At 35.7% G+C, this 18,613-nt stretch overlaps 1 long non-coding RNA gene across 1 annotated transcript; it reads right to left on the bottom strand.

Annotated features, from left to right (window-relative positions):
- Positions 1-6,617: 6,617 nt before the first annotated feature.
- On the bottom strand, positions 6,618-13,921 carry LOC149076535 (uncharacterized). Its single transcript, XR_016193947.1, has 3 exons — positions 13,452-13,921; positions 8,235-8,337; positions 6,618-6,761 (listed from the first exon to the last, which is right to left on the bottom strand). It is a non-coding gene; the product is annotated as an uncharacterized LOC149076535 (long non-coding RNA).
- Between the last annotated feature and the right edge of the window lie 4,692 nt (positions 13,922-18,613).

The following is an 18,613-nucleotide window of genomic DNA, read 5'->3' as shown; positions in this document are numbered from 1 at the left end:
TCTCTCATTGAAAGTATACCTCTAGAATGAATGGTTTGCCAGTAAAATACCATACCCCCTGTTTTCTATGCACACTGTATATTTTTTTGTATATCTCATGAAAAATATAAACATACTGTGGCAGAAATTCAAATCCAGTGATATCCCGACCTAGGTGAGTTATTAATTCTAAGACTCGGGACGTCAGTTTGAAGTAGAGTTTTCCACCAGTAATGTTGAAAGTTAAAATGTGCAGATTTTCTTCATTCTTTCTTACTTGCCCATGGTTTCGATGCGACTCTCCTGGGAAAGCTTTTCCTATTTAAGAAGACAAGCATTAAAGCTTTTGAGATCAATACTCTGTGTGTAATTAAAATAACTTTTTTTAATGTGTGCACTTCATTTAAAGCTTATTTTAAATATATTTGACAAATATAATTTTATTTCCTCTTCTCTGAAGAAGGCCTTTTTTTCCCCACCCCCCACGCTATCCAATCCCATCACGCTATACCTAACTTAAACCGATGGACCAAACCTCACATTACCCCTTTCCTGAACATGAAATATGCATAGCATTTTACAATGCAACTTTTTTTCATAAATTTATAATAATACACATACAAAACTGAAATGTATTATATACACGATATACATTATGCAGTCAAACTTTGTTAATTTGAAGCTCAAGGGGACTACAAAATATTCAAATTATCTAATTCATCAACATAGGATAACTATACCTTCATGAATAGTAAAAAAAAATTATAAAAATGATGCTAAAATGCTCTCTAAAATTATAAAAATGATGCTATCAGTTACTATAACTTTTTCCTTGTTGTTGCAACTAGTGTTGGTATAAAAAAAACTTGAAGGATAGTGAAAACTATCTAATCAATAATTTTGTAATTTTAATCTGTTTTCTTTCGTATGCTCTTAAATGTTGCTAAAATATACTGATATTCCAAAATAAACGAACAATAATGGTAAAGAGACATGGATTTCCGACAAATTTTACCAGACAAGTGACTAAGATTTCAGTATTAAAGCTCAAACATTCTGTGTGTGGAGATTGCCACTCGCACAACACACACACACACAAACTTTCATATTTCCTGAGTAGGGGAATTTTGCTCTTGGCAGATGCTAATGAATTCATTCAATATCTGCTAAAACCCCAGCTGTCTACTGAAATAAATTATAATAAAGTTCATGCCTTTCGGGCTGTTGTGCAGTGTTCCAGGGATCTTTGAAGCAGACGTTTTGTCCACTACTGCGATGGACATCTTCAATGCAGTTTTTTGACAAGCGAGGAGACGAAACTGCCTCCTTGAATGATCATTATCAACCGGCGCTTTTGCTGGAGACGCAAAGAGATCCACTTCGTCGTTGTGACGTCGAACGAGTGACGTGTCGACCTCCTTGGATGACCGTTACCCATGGAGGTCGTTTCGTCTCCTCGCTTGTGAAAAACTGCACTGGAAATGTGCACCGCAGTAGTGGACGAAACGTCCGCTTCAAAGAAGCCTGGAACGCTGTATAACAGAAAACCGAAAGAAATGAACTTTATTATAAACTCCAGCCGTGAAAGCCTCCTTTCTCTGATTACACATTAATTATGCCACTTCACTAATGCAAGCAATATCAGGGAGTTAGTTCATTAATGAATATAATTTATTACGAAAACATGTCATACAACGTAAATGATCCATAAACTATGTAAAGGGTTTTATTTTATTTCGCGTTAAACTTCTATTTGATGTAAAAATGACTATTGTAAAAATAACTGCAGTCGGACCCGCTTCTAACGAAGCTGGAAAAAACTGCGAAACTAATTCGTTATACGTGAACTTCGTTATATCCGTACCGGCTTGAAAAATGATTCGTTCAAGCAAAATAAAACATTTCACATGCATTCACGTTACCCATTTTGCTGTTATCTGAGAGTTCTTAAAATGGATAGATTAAAGTAATACATTTTTTAATAAAGATTGAAAATTTAATTAAAATTTCGCATAATTGAATTAATTAATAAAAGTATGTGTCAATCATTGCTTTTTTTTTTGCGTTTGCGTCATTTTTGCCAAGAAATGATGCAAAATGTGTAATGCTTTTTCTTTTAGTAAGAACACGGACAACGAAAAATTTTTCGTCTCATTTTTTCAAACCATTTAACGAAAGAATAACAAACTTCGAATAATCCCTAATTTATTTATTTTTTTTTTTATTTTTTTTTTTTTGATACCTCACTTTCTTTTCCGTTTTCAACCAACTGTATAGCTTGTATAGCTTAAACTTTTTGAAGCAATGAGTAGCGTTTTGCACTTGGACATTCTCAAAATTAATTTGTACACGATGAAACCCACAGGGCGGGTCCTAGAAATTCTGCCGCCTTTAAGATACGACTATCTGAAAAGAGTTTTCTTTCTTCACCTCTAACCTTGATACAGTTGTTCCCAAAGTGTTGGTCACGACATGTACGATGTCGCGGAAGAATTTCCTAAATAAAAACGTCCTGATGAGAGTAAATATATCAAATCTATATAATAACTGTTTGAAGGGAGGAGGGTGGTCCCATAGTGGGTGCACCTGCTTACATTTTTTATATATTTGCAAAAATGTCTGCTCTTCAAAGGATTAAATGAGCTATTTAGCGCATATATACAGTATAATATAATGCATTAAAATTCAACATAAAACTTATTTATTGCAAATCCAAGAATCATTCTCTTCATTTCTTAATTCTTGAAATTGTGATTCTCCGCGTTATGTTGCCCGTACACTCGTATCATAAAGATAAGTTTTTCCTGCCTTTATTTAAACGTTGCTGCGAAATTTTAAAGTGAAGTGATCCCGTGAAAGAGTCCATACGTTTGTGACCAGAGGCGTAGTAGGAAGGAGAGAACATGGGGGGGGGGGCGTGCCCTCCCCAAGACAATTAAAAATAATTTCTAATATTTTAGTAAAAAATTGAAATATCGAAAGAAAATACCTTCATATTGTATATGTTATCTTTATTTATTTTTGTTAATTTGAAACGCTTTTTGGAGGTTAGTAGCTCAAAATTTCTCTGGGAGAGATTCCTTATGCTCATCCAAACCCAATGTGCCCCTCTAAAGGTCGATCTTGCGTACACCAATGCTTGTGACGAAGGTGCAACGTATTGTAATGTGGTAGGCCTTATGGTGCAACCTGGTCACGCAAATTCTACCACAAGTCATTATACCGCTTGCTCATTGTTTGGCGCAGGCGCAGCATAACCTTGATGGTCTTTGCACCAATAAAAAACGAGCTCAATTCCAATCCGAAGGTGCATATACACCCTCGAATGGTTGATAGCACATATCGCAGCAAATCCGTCTAAAAAAAATGAGATTTGTTTTAGATGAAGTGCTGTTGTGCACACTCTAAAAACACACTCGATCGCCTTTGCTATTGGCAATAGCTATTTAGATTCAACCACACATTCTATATGGTGAAAAATGTTTGTTAATGTTTCTTATACCCCTTTTTAAGTTTGTCCCATGAATTTAGAATCACCCTGTATTAAATATGAGAAACATCAACGAACTGAAAACTCTCCCGCCACCTATTATAATTCTCTGATTAAAATCAGCGACCGGAATTTGATTGATGTGCAGCGTACGAAAACAGTATATGATATGATAGTTAATATTTTATGAGAAATAATATTACATTAGTTAAATCATTAGATTTGCCTCGAAATTTTAACAGTTGTTACTTATTTGCGGTAAAAAAATGTTAGTTAAACTGGCAAAGTATAGACATCTTAGGCTTTCTGTGATTATAATTAAAAAAGATATGAAAGCTATATAAGGATGGCAACACTTTGCAAGTTTTAGCAATGTTAATTTACCACACACAAATAGCAACTGTTAGAATTTCTAGGCAAAATTTTCTAGGTTTTCTTGGACAGTTAGGACATTTCGGAGCCAAACAGCACCACATTAGAGATACTTCTATAGTATCCCCAGTAGCACATCAATATAGAACGACGTAGAGATTTCGATACCGTTCGACGTCGTTTACCGATGTCGTTCTACGGAAAAATGGCATATATTTGTCTGTATAGTTCGACCTGGCGAAATCCGACGTCGAACTATATCTGACCCCGACACCGTTCGACGTCGTTTACCGATGTCGTTCTACGTAAAAATGGCATATATTTGTCTGTATAGTTCGACGTAGCGATTCCGACGTCGAACTACATCTCTCCCGAGAACGTTCGACGTCGTTTACCGATGTCGTTCTACGTAAAAATGGCATATATTTGTCTGTATAGTTCGATGTAGCGAATCCGACGTCGAACTATATCTGACCCGACACAGATATAAAAATGCCATACATTTTTCGACGTAGTTTGACGTTTACGATTACGTTAGCTATGATTTGTTATTACAATATAAAACATGTCGCCACATTTCTATTTCGAGAAGTCGGCCCTTTCTTCATCCTGCGGCACACTTAAATTCAAATAAAATAGAAAAATAATTTTTTGTTATGATTGTCACAAAATATGTTTTAAATAACTATTTACTATAATCGGTCACAAAAAATAAATTAAAATTCAAAAACTCATTCTGCTGTTAATTTAATGTTAAGTCCAAGTTAATACAGTTTACAATGTCTGCTTTTTCTAGGTTGAATTTTGAGCAGGGATAGATTTAAATATCTTCTTGTAAGACTTATTATTTGTAATAGATTTCTGTGTTCCATAGTATCAAATGAAATGCAAAAAAGATTGCTTTTCATAAATATGATAACGAGAACAGAGGTATTTCTATATGCCTTTTTTTTGTGCAATTCTTGAAAATTCTTCCATTAAGTAATAACAGAAATGAACCATGGCAAATATTTAAAAAAAAAACTATTGCTTTTTTTTCTCTCAAAATTGCTCAGTTTCCCCTCTTACACATACATCTAATTTGAAAAAAAGAATTAAATTCCTCGCACTTAAGTACTCAGATACTTTGACCTTTGAAGACCGGACACACCCCGCTTCCCATCTCATAGAGATATCGAAGCGTTCCCGGAGGATGGGTGTATAGTACTCAGATATTGTATAATCAATATCTGCGGCTTCAGACTTCTTTTAAAAATTAATCTGATAATTTCCTTAAAAAGTGTTTATGGCATAACTACAATTCTCACGTAGCACACTAGTTGAAAAACTCTGATGCATAAGTTCTAGTTACATTCAGAATTCAGTTTCTATACTACTATACAAAACACTTATGTGTTCTGAACGTAAAAAATAGAACTTACTGCTACAAAAAGTAAGTGTAACAATAGTGAGCCAGTTCAAAATATTTAATGTTATTTTTAATATTTGAAATAATTATTTGTATAATAATTTATTATAATTCAAACTCATGTTATTGTTATTAGATCAAATTTTGACTGCTAAGAATTATATAAATAAAATATTTACAGTCCATATAGCAGTAAATGGCCACCCAGATATTGAATGAAAACAATGAAAAATATGCAATAGGCTTGACAAAATTGTAAAAAGAAACATCACTGAAAAATATTATAAGTGGAATAGGTCTCTGGTATAATTTAAAATGAAAATTTGACTTTCTTGTATTCTTTCACAGGTGATATTTTTTATCCACAGAATAAACAAGGTACTGCTCTTTCGATTTCAACTGTGGGAAATAATGCAATAATATCTGGACGTATTATGTAGACACATAATTTTGTACATGAACAAAACGCCTATTTCCTGTCAAACTCAAAAACCTTGAGCAATTATGTTTCTTTTATTTCTTGAAACAGGCATGTAGTTATATGTATTTTTGAGAGAGCTTTTATTTTTTTAATTTTTATTATTTATATTATTTTTTTTTTGAGTTTTATTTATTCTTTTCTTTTCCAATTCTTGCTTTTTCTGTTTTCTCTAAGCTTCATTTTTTTTATATTTAAGCATTCGAGAAGTTGCTTCTGCAGGAATTTAGTCTCATTCTTTTTTTTTGTCTTAATATCTGTATGTAGATAGAAAAGAATTCTCTTAAAAGATATATGTTTGAAAGCAAAATGTATTTAAGATTGTTCACAGAGGAGGGTATCACTTCAGCAAGATTGGTAGGCCTGATTACAATGTCACATGTCATACAATTTGAATAATGTGAAAATGATTGACCCTAGAGTAGGCCACCCTTTCAACTTCATGTGCAATTTGTTAAACGTCTTTAAAGCACAATCAATTTTGTATTTAGAATATGAAATTATTACTCTTAGTGCAAAATGAAATGTCTTGCTTTGACTGATTATTGGCATCCTTTTCCACCTAGTTTTTTTTTTCAAAACCAGCTTGGACACCGAACGGCAAATGAAAGAATATAGCTTGGTATCTGGTAAAAAAAGCTACAGAGTTTTCTCATAACTTTTGATATATATTTTTTAAAACTTGAAAAAGGAAGCCTATTACTGGCGTACTTACCTCACACTATATACGTACAGGATTCTAGAAATTCAGGTCATTTGAACACACCACCAATAATTTTAAATGCATTTTATATGACCTGTTCAAATAAAACTGGTTCTAGTTTTCTGGGGATTAAATGAAGAGAGCAAAGATAAAGCGAGCACAAATAGAATTATTAGACATGATTTAATATTGCTCCATATACAAGTTCTTAAAGAGATATTTTCAAATATTGATAAATCTTTTTAACACAGCTGCGAACTTTTTATTACACATGGAACAGGGTGCTTCATGCCAGCAAAAAATTTCAGCAATCTTATGTTTCAGACAAAACCTATAAAACATTGAAAATACATTTCTTTTAATTTATTGAATATTGAGAATATTTTGATAGTAGCCTACATTAGAGAAATATATTTTATGAGTATGATTCGCAGGTGCAACTTTTCACTGGCTCAAGCCCCCCCCCCCCCAACAATATTTCACGAAATCATGATAATTTTAAATAGGTATATATTTAAATGTTGAGCTGGTGTCCCACCAATATCTTTGATAACTTTATGGTGTGAAAAATTCATATGCTCTAACATCAAAATAATCTCTCAGACCAATCACACGAATACCACAAAAAATAATAGCTCATGATACATTTGCACTGGATGTTGGGAATGTTTTGCATCAGCGGGTGTTCATCTTGAGCTTCACGTTAAAAAAATCTGATTTCTGGATTGATTTGGACTTTCTAAACAGTGACTGAAATTTACTGGATAACTCTTAGCCGAACAAATTCAGTTTTATAGAATGAAAATAATACAAAATGTAGTAAAAAAATTACAAACTATGTGTGTGTGTGCATATACAAGAATATACTCAGATCTTGCTTTAAATCTTGATCTTTTGTAGAAGTCAAGATTTAAAGCAATGTTTTGTTCATTTGATAAACTAATTTTCAGGTTGTATGAATTGTCTATACTAAAAATATTGATAATTAATTTTCACTCTAAATTGTTCAAAACATGGTTTTTGAAATGAAAATTAATGCAGAAGCTCCACTAATTTTTGCTCAAGTCTCCACAATCACATTTTCAAAAACCTAAGCACAGTTGCAGCAGGAAAAACTGTAATTTAAAAAACAACACATTTATACTGTACTTATGAATATTCTTTACATTGTATCCTGAAATTTGATTTTACTCCTTATTTTATTGCAAGTTATATAAATAGTCTGCAATTGTACACATAAACTACAAACAAATGCACCACTTTGAAAACATTTTGTGTAGAATTCAAATTATTTTTATTTTTTTTAGTTGTGTATGGAGACCTATGCTTGGACTTTTCATGTCAAGGTTTTATGAACTGTAAAAACAGATTATTTCAACGTAGCAAAGCCATGTATATGATATGAGGGATATTCCAACTCAGCAATATTTCCTTCATGACAACCCTGTATAGCAATCAGCTGCACAATCACACTCAGAGAATAATCATTTAATGCATTAACTTCATATATACTGTACATCTAAATTATATTACAAATTATACAAAATTACCATCATTATTGTAGGAATTGTCTATACTAAAAATATTTGATAATTAATTTTCACTAACTTTTTCAAGGTTGTATTATACAAGTTTACCATTTTAACCACATTTGCCCCCATGGCAGTTGAACATCAGTTTCCAACAAATTAGAACGCATGTTGATTTTCTTTTTTTCTGATACAACTTTTATTTAAAATAATAAAATATCATAAAAGGTAAAATTCCAATTTAATGGTATTTAAAGAAAAAGAAAAATATTTACCGTTGCACATGATTTATTGGTGGAATAGTGCGAGACGACAGCATGGTATCATTATATAGGGAATTATCATTGTATCGCAGTTTCATTGTGTCATGTTTAACTCCTAGAAAAATTCCAAATAGGTACATGTGGTATAAAAATTTCAAAGTATACATTTGCTTATTAATATTTCACGAACATACTTTGAAAAATTTTAATCATAGCCCCTTGCATATAGAGTGGAAAGGGGAGCTGAAAAAGAATGTAATCACTGTTCACTTACATTAGAAATATACTACACAGAACCACATAAAAAAATCCTGCTCTGAGCGATTATGGGTCCAGATTAGTATATCAGAGGCCCCATGATCTATATATAAGTTAATGGGCTAATAAATATTTTCAACATCACCAAGTAGGCATGCCCCCCTCTTTACAACTTGAAGATGACCCCCCAGACAGGAATCTGGTAAGGTACCCCCAAATGGCGTGTTCACAAAGAGGCTAAGTGGGCTATAGCTCAAGGCGAAAATTTCAAAGGGGCTGCAAATTTAAGGAATGACTGGTCAAGTAGTCAACTGGTCATGTCATTCAACCTTCCCATTCTACCAAGAGATCATGGAACTAAGTCACTATGCAGCAAAAAGAATGTGCAAGTACATGAGTGTTGCATGGGGTAATAAAACGCTCAACGATATTCAAGTGGAAGACGTGGAGGTCCTAAATCTTCTAAGAAATGTATGTGCAAGCAAAGCACCAGGACCAGATGATATCTATCCCAGGGTTCTCAGGGAAGGTGCTAATGAATTGTTGGGGCCAGTCGCACAGATATACAGGAGTAGTGTTGCTGAGGGTATCGTCCCGAGAGATTGGAAACTGGCTAACGTTGTTCCGATATTTAAGAAGGGTAGTAGAGAAGTGGTGTCTAATTATCGTCCAGTGAGTTTGACGAGCTCCCTCTCGAAAATTTTGGAAATTATCATCAAAAGGCAGTTTGTGAAGTGGATAGACGAGAATAATGTATTGTCGGATAATCAGCATGGGTTCAGGAAGGGGAAGTCATGTGTAACTAACCTCCTTTGCTTCTATGATTACGTGACTAAGGCTTTGGGTAAGAGCAAAAATGTCTACGTTGTTTACCTTGATTTCCAGAAGGCATTCGATCGGGTCCAACATGGCAAACTCTTGAAGCGTTTACACGAGATTGGAATAGGGGGCAACTTGCTGAATTGGATAGAATCGTGGTTAAGAGATAAGTCGCAACGAGTTATGGTGAACGGGGAATTCTCTGGTTGGACAGACGTCACAAGTGGAGTTCCTCAGGGAAGTGTCCTTGGCCCCATACTTTTTTCACTTTTTATCGACAAACTCGATCAGGGTATCGATGGAATTACTAGCAAATTCGCAGATGATGTGAAGCTAATGGGGGTAATCGGAAATGAAAGCGATAGGGAGTTGCTCCAGACCAACTTAAACAAGATTGCAGCATGGGCAAATGAATGGAGCATGACGTTTAGCGTAGATAAGTGCATGGTCGCTCTTTTGGTTCGAACAACCCACGGTTCTCTTACGAGTTGAATGGTGTCACTATCCCGGATGCAACTAGAGTCACCGATTTGGGAATTCTCATTGACGAGCGACTTAAGTTTTCTGAACATTGTTCAGCGGTTGTCAAAAAAGCGAATAGAATGCTTGGTCTCATTTTCAAAAAGGTCTCTTCGCGTTCTCCTAAAGTCATTCTTCCGCTTTTTCGAGGCTTAGTTCGCCCTGGACTGGAGTATGCTGTAAGGTTTTGGAGACCATACCTACAGAGGGACATAGACTTGGTTGAAGGGGTGCAGAGAAGAGCTACGCGTGTCCTTATTGGCACACAGGGCTTGAGTTATGAAGAAAGACTTCATTTTTTGAATATGTTTACATTGGATGAACGCAGGTGTCGAGGAGATATGATCGAAGTGTTCAAAATTTTCAATGGGATGGATAGGATGGACCATGAACTTTTAGTACACCGCCAATCGACTGCTTTTACAAGGGGACACCAGTATCGATTGGTGAGGGACAATGCAAGGTTATGGTGTCGCAGGGAATTTTTCTCCAATAGGGTTGTTAATAAATGGAATAGCTTACCCCCGGAGGTAGTAAATTGTAACACAATTGACACGTTTAAAAAGAAATACGATAAACATGTTGGGGTAGATCGAGAAGCTATCCATTCTTAGAATAAGACAACCATAAGTATTCTTTATGGGCATTGTATAATATTTTATCATGTGTATATATTGTTTGTAATTTGTGTTAATTGCATTTTTAATTGGGTTGCTGTATTTTTGAAACATATGACAACCATATTTTTATGGGCATCTTTTTATCAGCCACCTCGTTGGGCATTTTGCCTGTTGTGGCGTTGTAATTGTATTTATTTGTATTTGTATGAGTAACAGTGTGTGCAAGCATAGGAGTAACAAAAAGTGATTTAGAGGGTGTGAATATGGGAGTGACCTGGAGAGAGCAAGAAATCGGGTGAGTGTGTGACAAAATGATCAGGGTTGTAGTGATTTAAATCAGCAGTTTAAATCATGATTTAAATCAATTTTTTTCAGATGTGAAAAATTATCTGTTGTAATTGAATAAAATTATTTATGCAGCTCTAAAGTGATTTAAATTGTAATTAGATTATTTTAAATATCAATTAATTTAATTATATTTTCAAATATTTTTATATTATAATGTATATTATAAGTTGACTTAGAAAATCAAAAATTGCATGGCGATGAATGGATGGATAATGAATAAATTCTGTGTGTTATCAAATGGTGTGGTAAAGCCATCTATGTTGATACTATTGACACATCTGACTTATCACATGCTGGAAATTATTTAGCAAATGTGGTTTTTAGTTCAGTGAAGTTAACAGAAGAAAACTTCATATGTAACATATGAATATGGTTTCATCCAGAAAGACCCTGGATGAAAAGCTTGGCTTTTCGGGACTTACATATTGCTACAGTGCCTACATTTTAAACTTGTTAGTCGAAGATTTGGTTAAAACTGATGTAACAAAGCATGTTACAAGTATATTTAGATACTTCCGCAATCATCTCCCAAAAGCATGGTATCATGTGTAAGGTGGAAGTGCATTGGCCTTCCTGCAGAGGTATGATGGAATACTTATTGTGATTCTCTTGAATCTTATGTTAAAAACTCGTCAGTTGTTACCAAAGTTTGTGAAGACCACAGATCTCAGATAGTAACATCTCTAGTGAAATCTTAAATATTTATTAAAAAAGAAATGTCAAGGACATAATTGCAATTCTGAAACCAATAGCCAATTAATTAACTATTTTGTACAAAGGAACACACACACAACTGTTCCATAGCTGAATGTGTATTGGCATGGAAAAAGCTGCAATTGAAGATAAAAGAAGCATCAACATCAAACAATACAAAAGGTTTTGTCATCAGAATATAAAAATATATATGAAAAATAATTAACAGATGCACACTTTTATGCATTTATTATAAGCTCGTCAGTGTTAACTTCTAATAGGGAATTAATGCCACAAAAGAAGAGAGAAATAAGGATCTTGAATTTATCGAACAAAAATGTGGCTCTGGCTTCTTTGAAATTACATTAGTTTTTGGGAAAGTTGGAACCATTTCATGATAAAAAAAAAATTTTAACCCCAAGGTTGTTGATACAATGTCTGATTTTGAGTGATGGAATAGTTTTTATAATGTTTTGGGTAAAGATACAATTACAGAGAGCGATATGTGATTTGTAAACATGCTAACTACAGCCAAATCATTGGCTGGGGGTCAGGTTTGTTAGTGTGTATAAGCATGGGATTGGCTTAAAGAGCAATGAACTAGGCTGTGAGGCAAAAAAAAAGAACAACATAGAGTGTGCAAGCATGAGAGTGACCTAGAGAGTAAGGAATGTGGCCAGAGACAAAAGGAGTTACATTGTTATTGATGAAATATTTTAACACTGTATAGAATAGTGTGCCAAGACCAAAGAGCGATATTTTTATATAGCCAATTATCACATTGTGTTGAAGTTTCAGTCAAGTTTAACTCATAGCATGTAAAATTTCAAATAAGTATATACTATAGATTTCAAATAAATTTACATGTTCATATTTGATTTATTACGTGCATACTTTAAACAATTTTAAGCATGCCCCCTTGCATTCAGGGAAAAGGGGGGCATGATGATTGAATTCTGTCATGACAAAATTCAATAACTTTAATTTCTACATAAAAATATAATTCATATAAAATACACATAATATTATACAAAAATTTACTTCAGAGAATATAAAAACCCCTGCCCTGATAGCCCACGGGCGAGGCTTAGGATACAAAATGGCGAAAAATCGGGCCTGTAAATAGGCTGGGGCATCGAGCCAAATGGAGCCTCACAAAAAATATGTTTACTTATTTTGCAACCTTTTAACAGGGACCCCAAGACGGAATGCTACGACCTTGCCTTGCCCATGATCATTCAGTTTGACATGAAAATTATTGACAAGAAAAAAATATTGAGGGGGCTGAAAATCCCTAATCGTCCCGTAGGCAGGAGGAATGGTGTGTGGTATTGTGTATATTCGTGAATATGGGTTGGGGGCTCAGCACAAAATTTATAGGGAGCGCTCAACATGGCTCATCACAAGGGTGGGGCTGACAGGGCCCCCCCCCCCGGGGAAAATACCATCATTTTTGATTTTTCCATGCTATGAATACAGAAGGGCCCCAGATCTTAGTCTAAGCGCCCTACCCCTGGATATGGGCCAAGGGCGTAGCGCGGGGGGGGGGGGGGGACTTGGGGGTCTGGTTCCCCCCCCCCCCCCCCGAAATGTGAGAAAATGATCGAATATAAGGGAAAAAGATGGCCAAATCTATTATTCTATCACTTTGGTTCCCTCCCCCCGAACGAAATTTATGGCTACGCCCCTGATGTGGGCCATAGGAGCTCAAATAGCCTCAGCTCCAAGGTTACGGCACGTACGGCTCAAGAGAGAGTGCCGTGACAACCCTTATTTATTTTTTTACATTGTAAATTCACTACAGGGGGCCCATGTTAACCTGATCTAAGGGCCCGCCAAAGATCACAGCCTAGCAGGAGGGAACGGATTTATCAAACACGACGGTAAAAAATAAAATAAATAAACATTGACAATATCTAATAGTTGGAAAATTTATCATACAGTTCGATAGCAATAGTGAAATAATGCTTACCTTTTCTCTAAACGCTGTCTTCGGCGTCAACTGTTTCGTTAATAAACAATAAAATCGCCAGCCTTCGCAGATTGTAACTAACGCCGTGCTTTCAAAATGGCCGGCTTTGTTGATGCTTACTGACAGGGAAGACGGGAGGGGAGAAACGCGTAGTGTCCTATACCGTTCTTTGTCGTTGTCGGTCGTTATAAATGGCAAGTGCGACGTTATGATGGGCGAAAAATTTAGATTATTTCAAAAGAAACAAATTATCGTTTAAGATATTCTCCTTCGAAACGAAATGCTGTAAAAGTGAGAGTAAAACTATTTTAGAGAAAAAAATGAAGGTATTTTGGCGTTTACCGACTGAATACATTTTTACTATACCGTTCGGTATCGGACACGTAGAAATTTCCGACCTCTTTCGACGCTCGGTATCCACTCGACGAACCGGCGTCGCATCGACGTCGATCCGACGCATGCCGATACCGTTGTGCTACTGGGGTATGGTGTTGGCTGAAAGAGTCGTTTGTCCGAAGATGAACAAGGAATCCAAACTTGTGCTAGGAGATTCGACTGAAGAAAGGAAAGTCAATTGGAAAAATGTTAAAAAAAAAAGAGTGAAAAGATCCTTAATAAGAAAGAGAAAAAAAATTAACCTCTAATATCTCTTTCAGAAACCAACTCCTCTAGATATAGGTGTGCCCTTTTTCGAAGTGCAACAAGGAGATGCGTTTAACATTCGGACACTCTTAGATCAAGTACCTTCGAGCATAATAATACGTGCTTGGAACTACATCAAGTTGTTTCTTGTGTATATTATTTTATATTGCTGTGAAGCCATCGGTAAAACTTTACTGTACAATTTTTTTTTTTTGGGCTAAAAATACCCCATTATGTGCCGAGTGACTTTTTGCCCACTCAGTTTTTCTTTTTCAATAAAGAGGAGAGAGGGGTGACCCATTAAAATGAAACTACATAAATCATATCTACGAACTATGAGCCGAACATGAAAATTTTGTTTTCGACACTTTTATATATACAGTAAAACCTCGTTAAGTCGTCACTATGGAAAAAGTTTGAGAAAGAGGAACAGACTATTTTTATGGCTCCCATTAAAAAAACGCTTGTTAACAGCATTGCCATATGCTTAAAAGTCACCATAAAATCCTATAAACCCAAACGGAACAGTTTAAGTAGCGAAAGTTACGCTTGGGAAGTTCATTTGCCGACTAAGGTTTTTGGAACGTTGGGGACTGTTCAAGCTAGATCTCATTTCTGCATGGGCTCCATTGGAGAAACTGGATAAACCGTGAGACACCCAAGCTCTGTCGCAAGAAGCAACGCAAGCACTTAGCTTCCTCCCCCCCCCCCCAAGGGGCGGGACCAGGGCATCTCCGGCAAAACCAAAATTTATTGATATGTCAAAGATTACATAGTGCAAGGAAATCAAAAATTATATAAATCGAAGAATCAAATTAATAAAGTTAAAGTCAAAGTGCAGCGAGCACGGATAATAAATAATCATAGAAAGCATGGGGGAAATGGCAAATCTACTAATTTAGGGCTTGAAATTTAAACAAAATATCTTTGTCGAAACAAATTAGACATTCTTTCCCAAGTTGAGGTCTAATGTTTACTTTTCCCTGCTCAGGGCCCCTTCCACAAAGTCAAAAGTGTTCGAGATTACTTTGTAGTTGCATCATGAACTACTGGTGAAGAATTCAAACACTAAAATTGAATTTGATGTATATGTAAAATTAATGTGCAATAGACAGTTCTGTTATGAAGAAGAGCTATTTATTCAAACAGTTGCTCTGTTAGTCTAAATTAAAAATTACTAGTATAAATCAAAGTGTACCAGTTTCCATTTCACCTCAATAAGTAATGAGATCAGAAAAAGGTAAAAAGTGCTATTATTTTTTCTTTTGCAATCTATAAATTTTATTAATATTGTTATTTGGATTCATACTTTAATAAATGTCATATTACTTTAAATTTATACGATTTTCATAACATCGCACATTAAAACTGACGAAACTCCGGTTAAGTCGTCACTCCGCTGAAGCCGTCATAATTTTTCGGTAACTTGAGGTGACGACTTATCGAGGTTTTACTGTATATATAGTGCTCTATCAACTAGCACTCGTCCAGGGTTCAAGTCCCCGTGAGGGCAGAGATGAATTTTCCTTTCCTGAAACATAGATATCTCTTCACACCTTAGAGGAGAAATTTTTCCTCGATGCTCCACACAGCCAGTTTTCCGTGTCTGTCGTATTAACAAGGGAGAGTGACGTCATTCGTTATACCATGTGCACTTCCCAGAGGCTCCGCCGCGACTCGAGGAAAATAAAATAAATCAGTAAATTTGATAGATAAATAAAAAAAAATAAAACAAGGCCCACATGGTTCCGGAATAAAAATTATATACAAAAAGGGCTCCTCGAGTCAAACAGGGCTCCGCCATAAAGATTATATACTGAAAAGGGTTCCGCGAGTCACAAAAAAAATTGAAAACCGCTGGTTTAGAGCATAACCTGAGCGTTTTACTAGGTGAAAATATGTTTCCCAACAAGTGGCCGAGAAAAATTAAAATGTGAATTTTGTCCGTAGGTACAGTGGTCTCCCCTAATTGAGGCCATAACTAGGCTGGGGAAACCGGGGCACTGCCCCTGGGCCCCGAGCCGAATGGGGGGGGGGCACAAAAACTTACACTTGTTTTACATAATAACCCTTTCAAGAGGAACTCCCAAGGGGCCCAGAGAAGGCGCACTACGGCCCTGCTCCTAATGGTGGTTTTGTTTGTTGATACGCGTGAAAAAAAACAGCATTACAAGACTGATAATGTTATGAATGTTTTTTATCATTTCTCTCTCACACTTATTTTAACTTTTATATCAAAATACGCGCAGTGAATCACGTAGAAGTAAATATAATCAATTGGTTTTAATGAAAGAAGAAAGGTTATAAAATGTTTCCATATACAGTCAAACCTCGTTAATAAGTCACTCTTAGGAGAGCAAAAATATGACTTAGTAAGCCATAGCTGTGCCAATTACAACTGGGAGTTCCAAAAAGTGACCCGGTAAGCGGAGTGACGTGTTAAACCGGGTGACGCACTAACGAGGTTTGACTGTATATATATATTTATCACTTTCTAAATTTATTTGGAAATTTAATCAAACTTATCTTTATAGAGATGATTGGTGCATGTGCATCACCACTGGTGTATCATTTTTACACGCATGCACAGAAACACATACATTTTAACATTAAAATATATAGGAACCAATTGCGACTGAAGCCAAACGTCGTATAAATGCGAAAACCGTATAAACGAGGTTCCGCTGTATATCGCACCTCCCCATTAGCGGAAAAAATTTTTGGTCCCATTGACGTTCGTTATCGATAGGTTCTCTACTGTAGAATGCTTATTGACATTTTTTGTCAGAAGCCTGCTGCTTTTAACATTTGACAGGCAGCTGTGAATAAGTTAATTCATTTGATTTTATTCAATACCTTGTGCGTTGAGAGTAACATTAATTTTTGAAATAAAACGTGGACATGGCTTGTGAATTTCACCCGAAATTTTTTTTTAAATTTTTATATTTAAAAAAATATTTAGCAGAATAAACACATTCAGAGCACAAAATTGGAACTATAAACAAATATATGGCAAAATATCTTTTTCCCTTAATTTGAGGGAAAAGGTTGGGTGGAGGATGGAAAAAATAAATTTGAATCGATTAATGAGAAAAATATTCTGAATTATCGAATCATTGCAAAAGAACTCATCCTGAAAACCTTTTCAAACTTCGAGATTGAAAACAGCTATTTGCGGTATTTTAGAAAATTTTGGTTAGTTTTTTGTGCCTCAATTTGCAATTTCATCATAATTTGACAACAGTTGACTATGTCCCGTATTTTCCAGTATTTGCAAACCAGATTGCTCATATTTTTCTCGAGGAAATATGGTCACTATTGATGACCAAATCTTGGTAAACTATCATTTTTTTAAATTTCAAACAGCCAATAGGGAACAAGAAAATCTAACTTCAGAGCACGTGTTGCAAATTGATTGGCCAGATGCACTTTGATGATCTGCCACCTTGACTATCAAATACCGGGGTAATGCATTTTCCCAATTTTTTTTGCTAATTTGCGTTACTTGAATTTTCTTACTCATTGTATTATACTCGTGTGCTTCGTTCGTAATTTATTTCAGGGGCATGTCTGATCTTCCCTCACAGAAACGCGATGCCAAAAACAACTTTGTTTTCTACAATTTATTGCCGATTCTGAACGGCAGCCTCTATTTTTATACTCACTGAGAAGTTGGTGCGCTAACTCCGTGATGTGGGACTGCCTGTGGTACCAATCTTTTTCTGTGCTCATGTCACAGTTTCTGTTGTACCCATGTCAGGAAAGTTTCGGACAAGGATGAACCGGGCATTGAACTATCGACACCTTGATAAACAGCATTTGATACTTTACGTGAGTATCTTATCGACCTGGGCCTCGCGTCCAAGTATGAAGTTGCAAAATCCAAACAAATCCAAGAAGAGTAGGAAAGATGGCGTGACTTTTCGCACGACCGAAGAAGCAAAGGTCTGTATGAACGTCGACGATAACACAGTCTTTTTTACATAGGGTCAGTGTAGGGGAGGGCTTGGGTCTTCAACTACCCGCACCAACGACAAATAACCCGGCTCCCTATCGGCCGAAATAGACATGTTTCTTCCTGACAGTTTGTGTTTTTATTTACGCAATAGTACAGGGTGTTCTGTTAATGGAACGACAAACTCAGAGGGTTGTTAGTAGGCATCAAGAGGAACAAAAATTACAATGGAACATGATGTCGCAAACCACGTTGAGGGCAAAATTCACGAAAAACGCATGCAGGCTCCGAGTCCAGAGTAGACGAAAGGTGGATGTCAGTTGATCGTTGAATGCGTTCGTGGGTTCGCTCACCATATGCAAATTTTGTAGGTGTCTAAACTTTTGCAGTGCACCGTATCTTGCAATTGCAGACATACGAAGCATCAAGTTCAGCGGAGCATCTTGTAAATGTTGCAGAGAAGGTTAAAGATTTATGTTAATCTAAAATTATTGATCCTTTCGTGCTCCAAAATATTAGCTGTACTGAAGTAAAAAAAATATTCAAAAGGAATGAATAACGTGTC

This window comes from Pholcus phalangioides, unplaced genomic scaffold (assembly GCF_987345545.1).
Source record: "Pholcus phalangioides strain wild (caught in Gottingen) unplaced genomic scaffold, Ppha-v1.0 ptg000015l_1, whole genome shotgun sequence".
Classification (NCBI taxonomy): Eukaryota; Metazoa; Arthropoda; class Arachnida; order Araneae; family Pholcidae; genus Pholcus; species Pholcus phalangioides.
The sequence above is the reverse complement of the archived record's forward strand: the minus strand, read 5'-3'. Positions and strand labels throughout refer to the sequence as shown.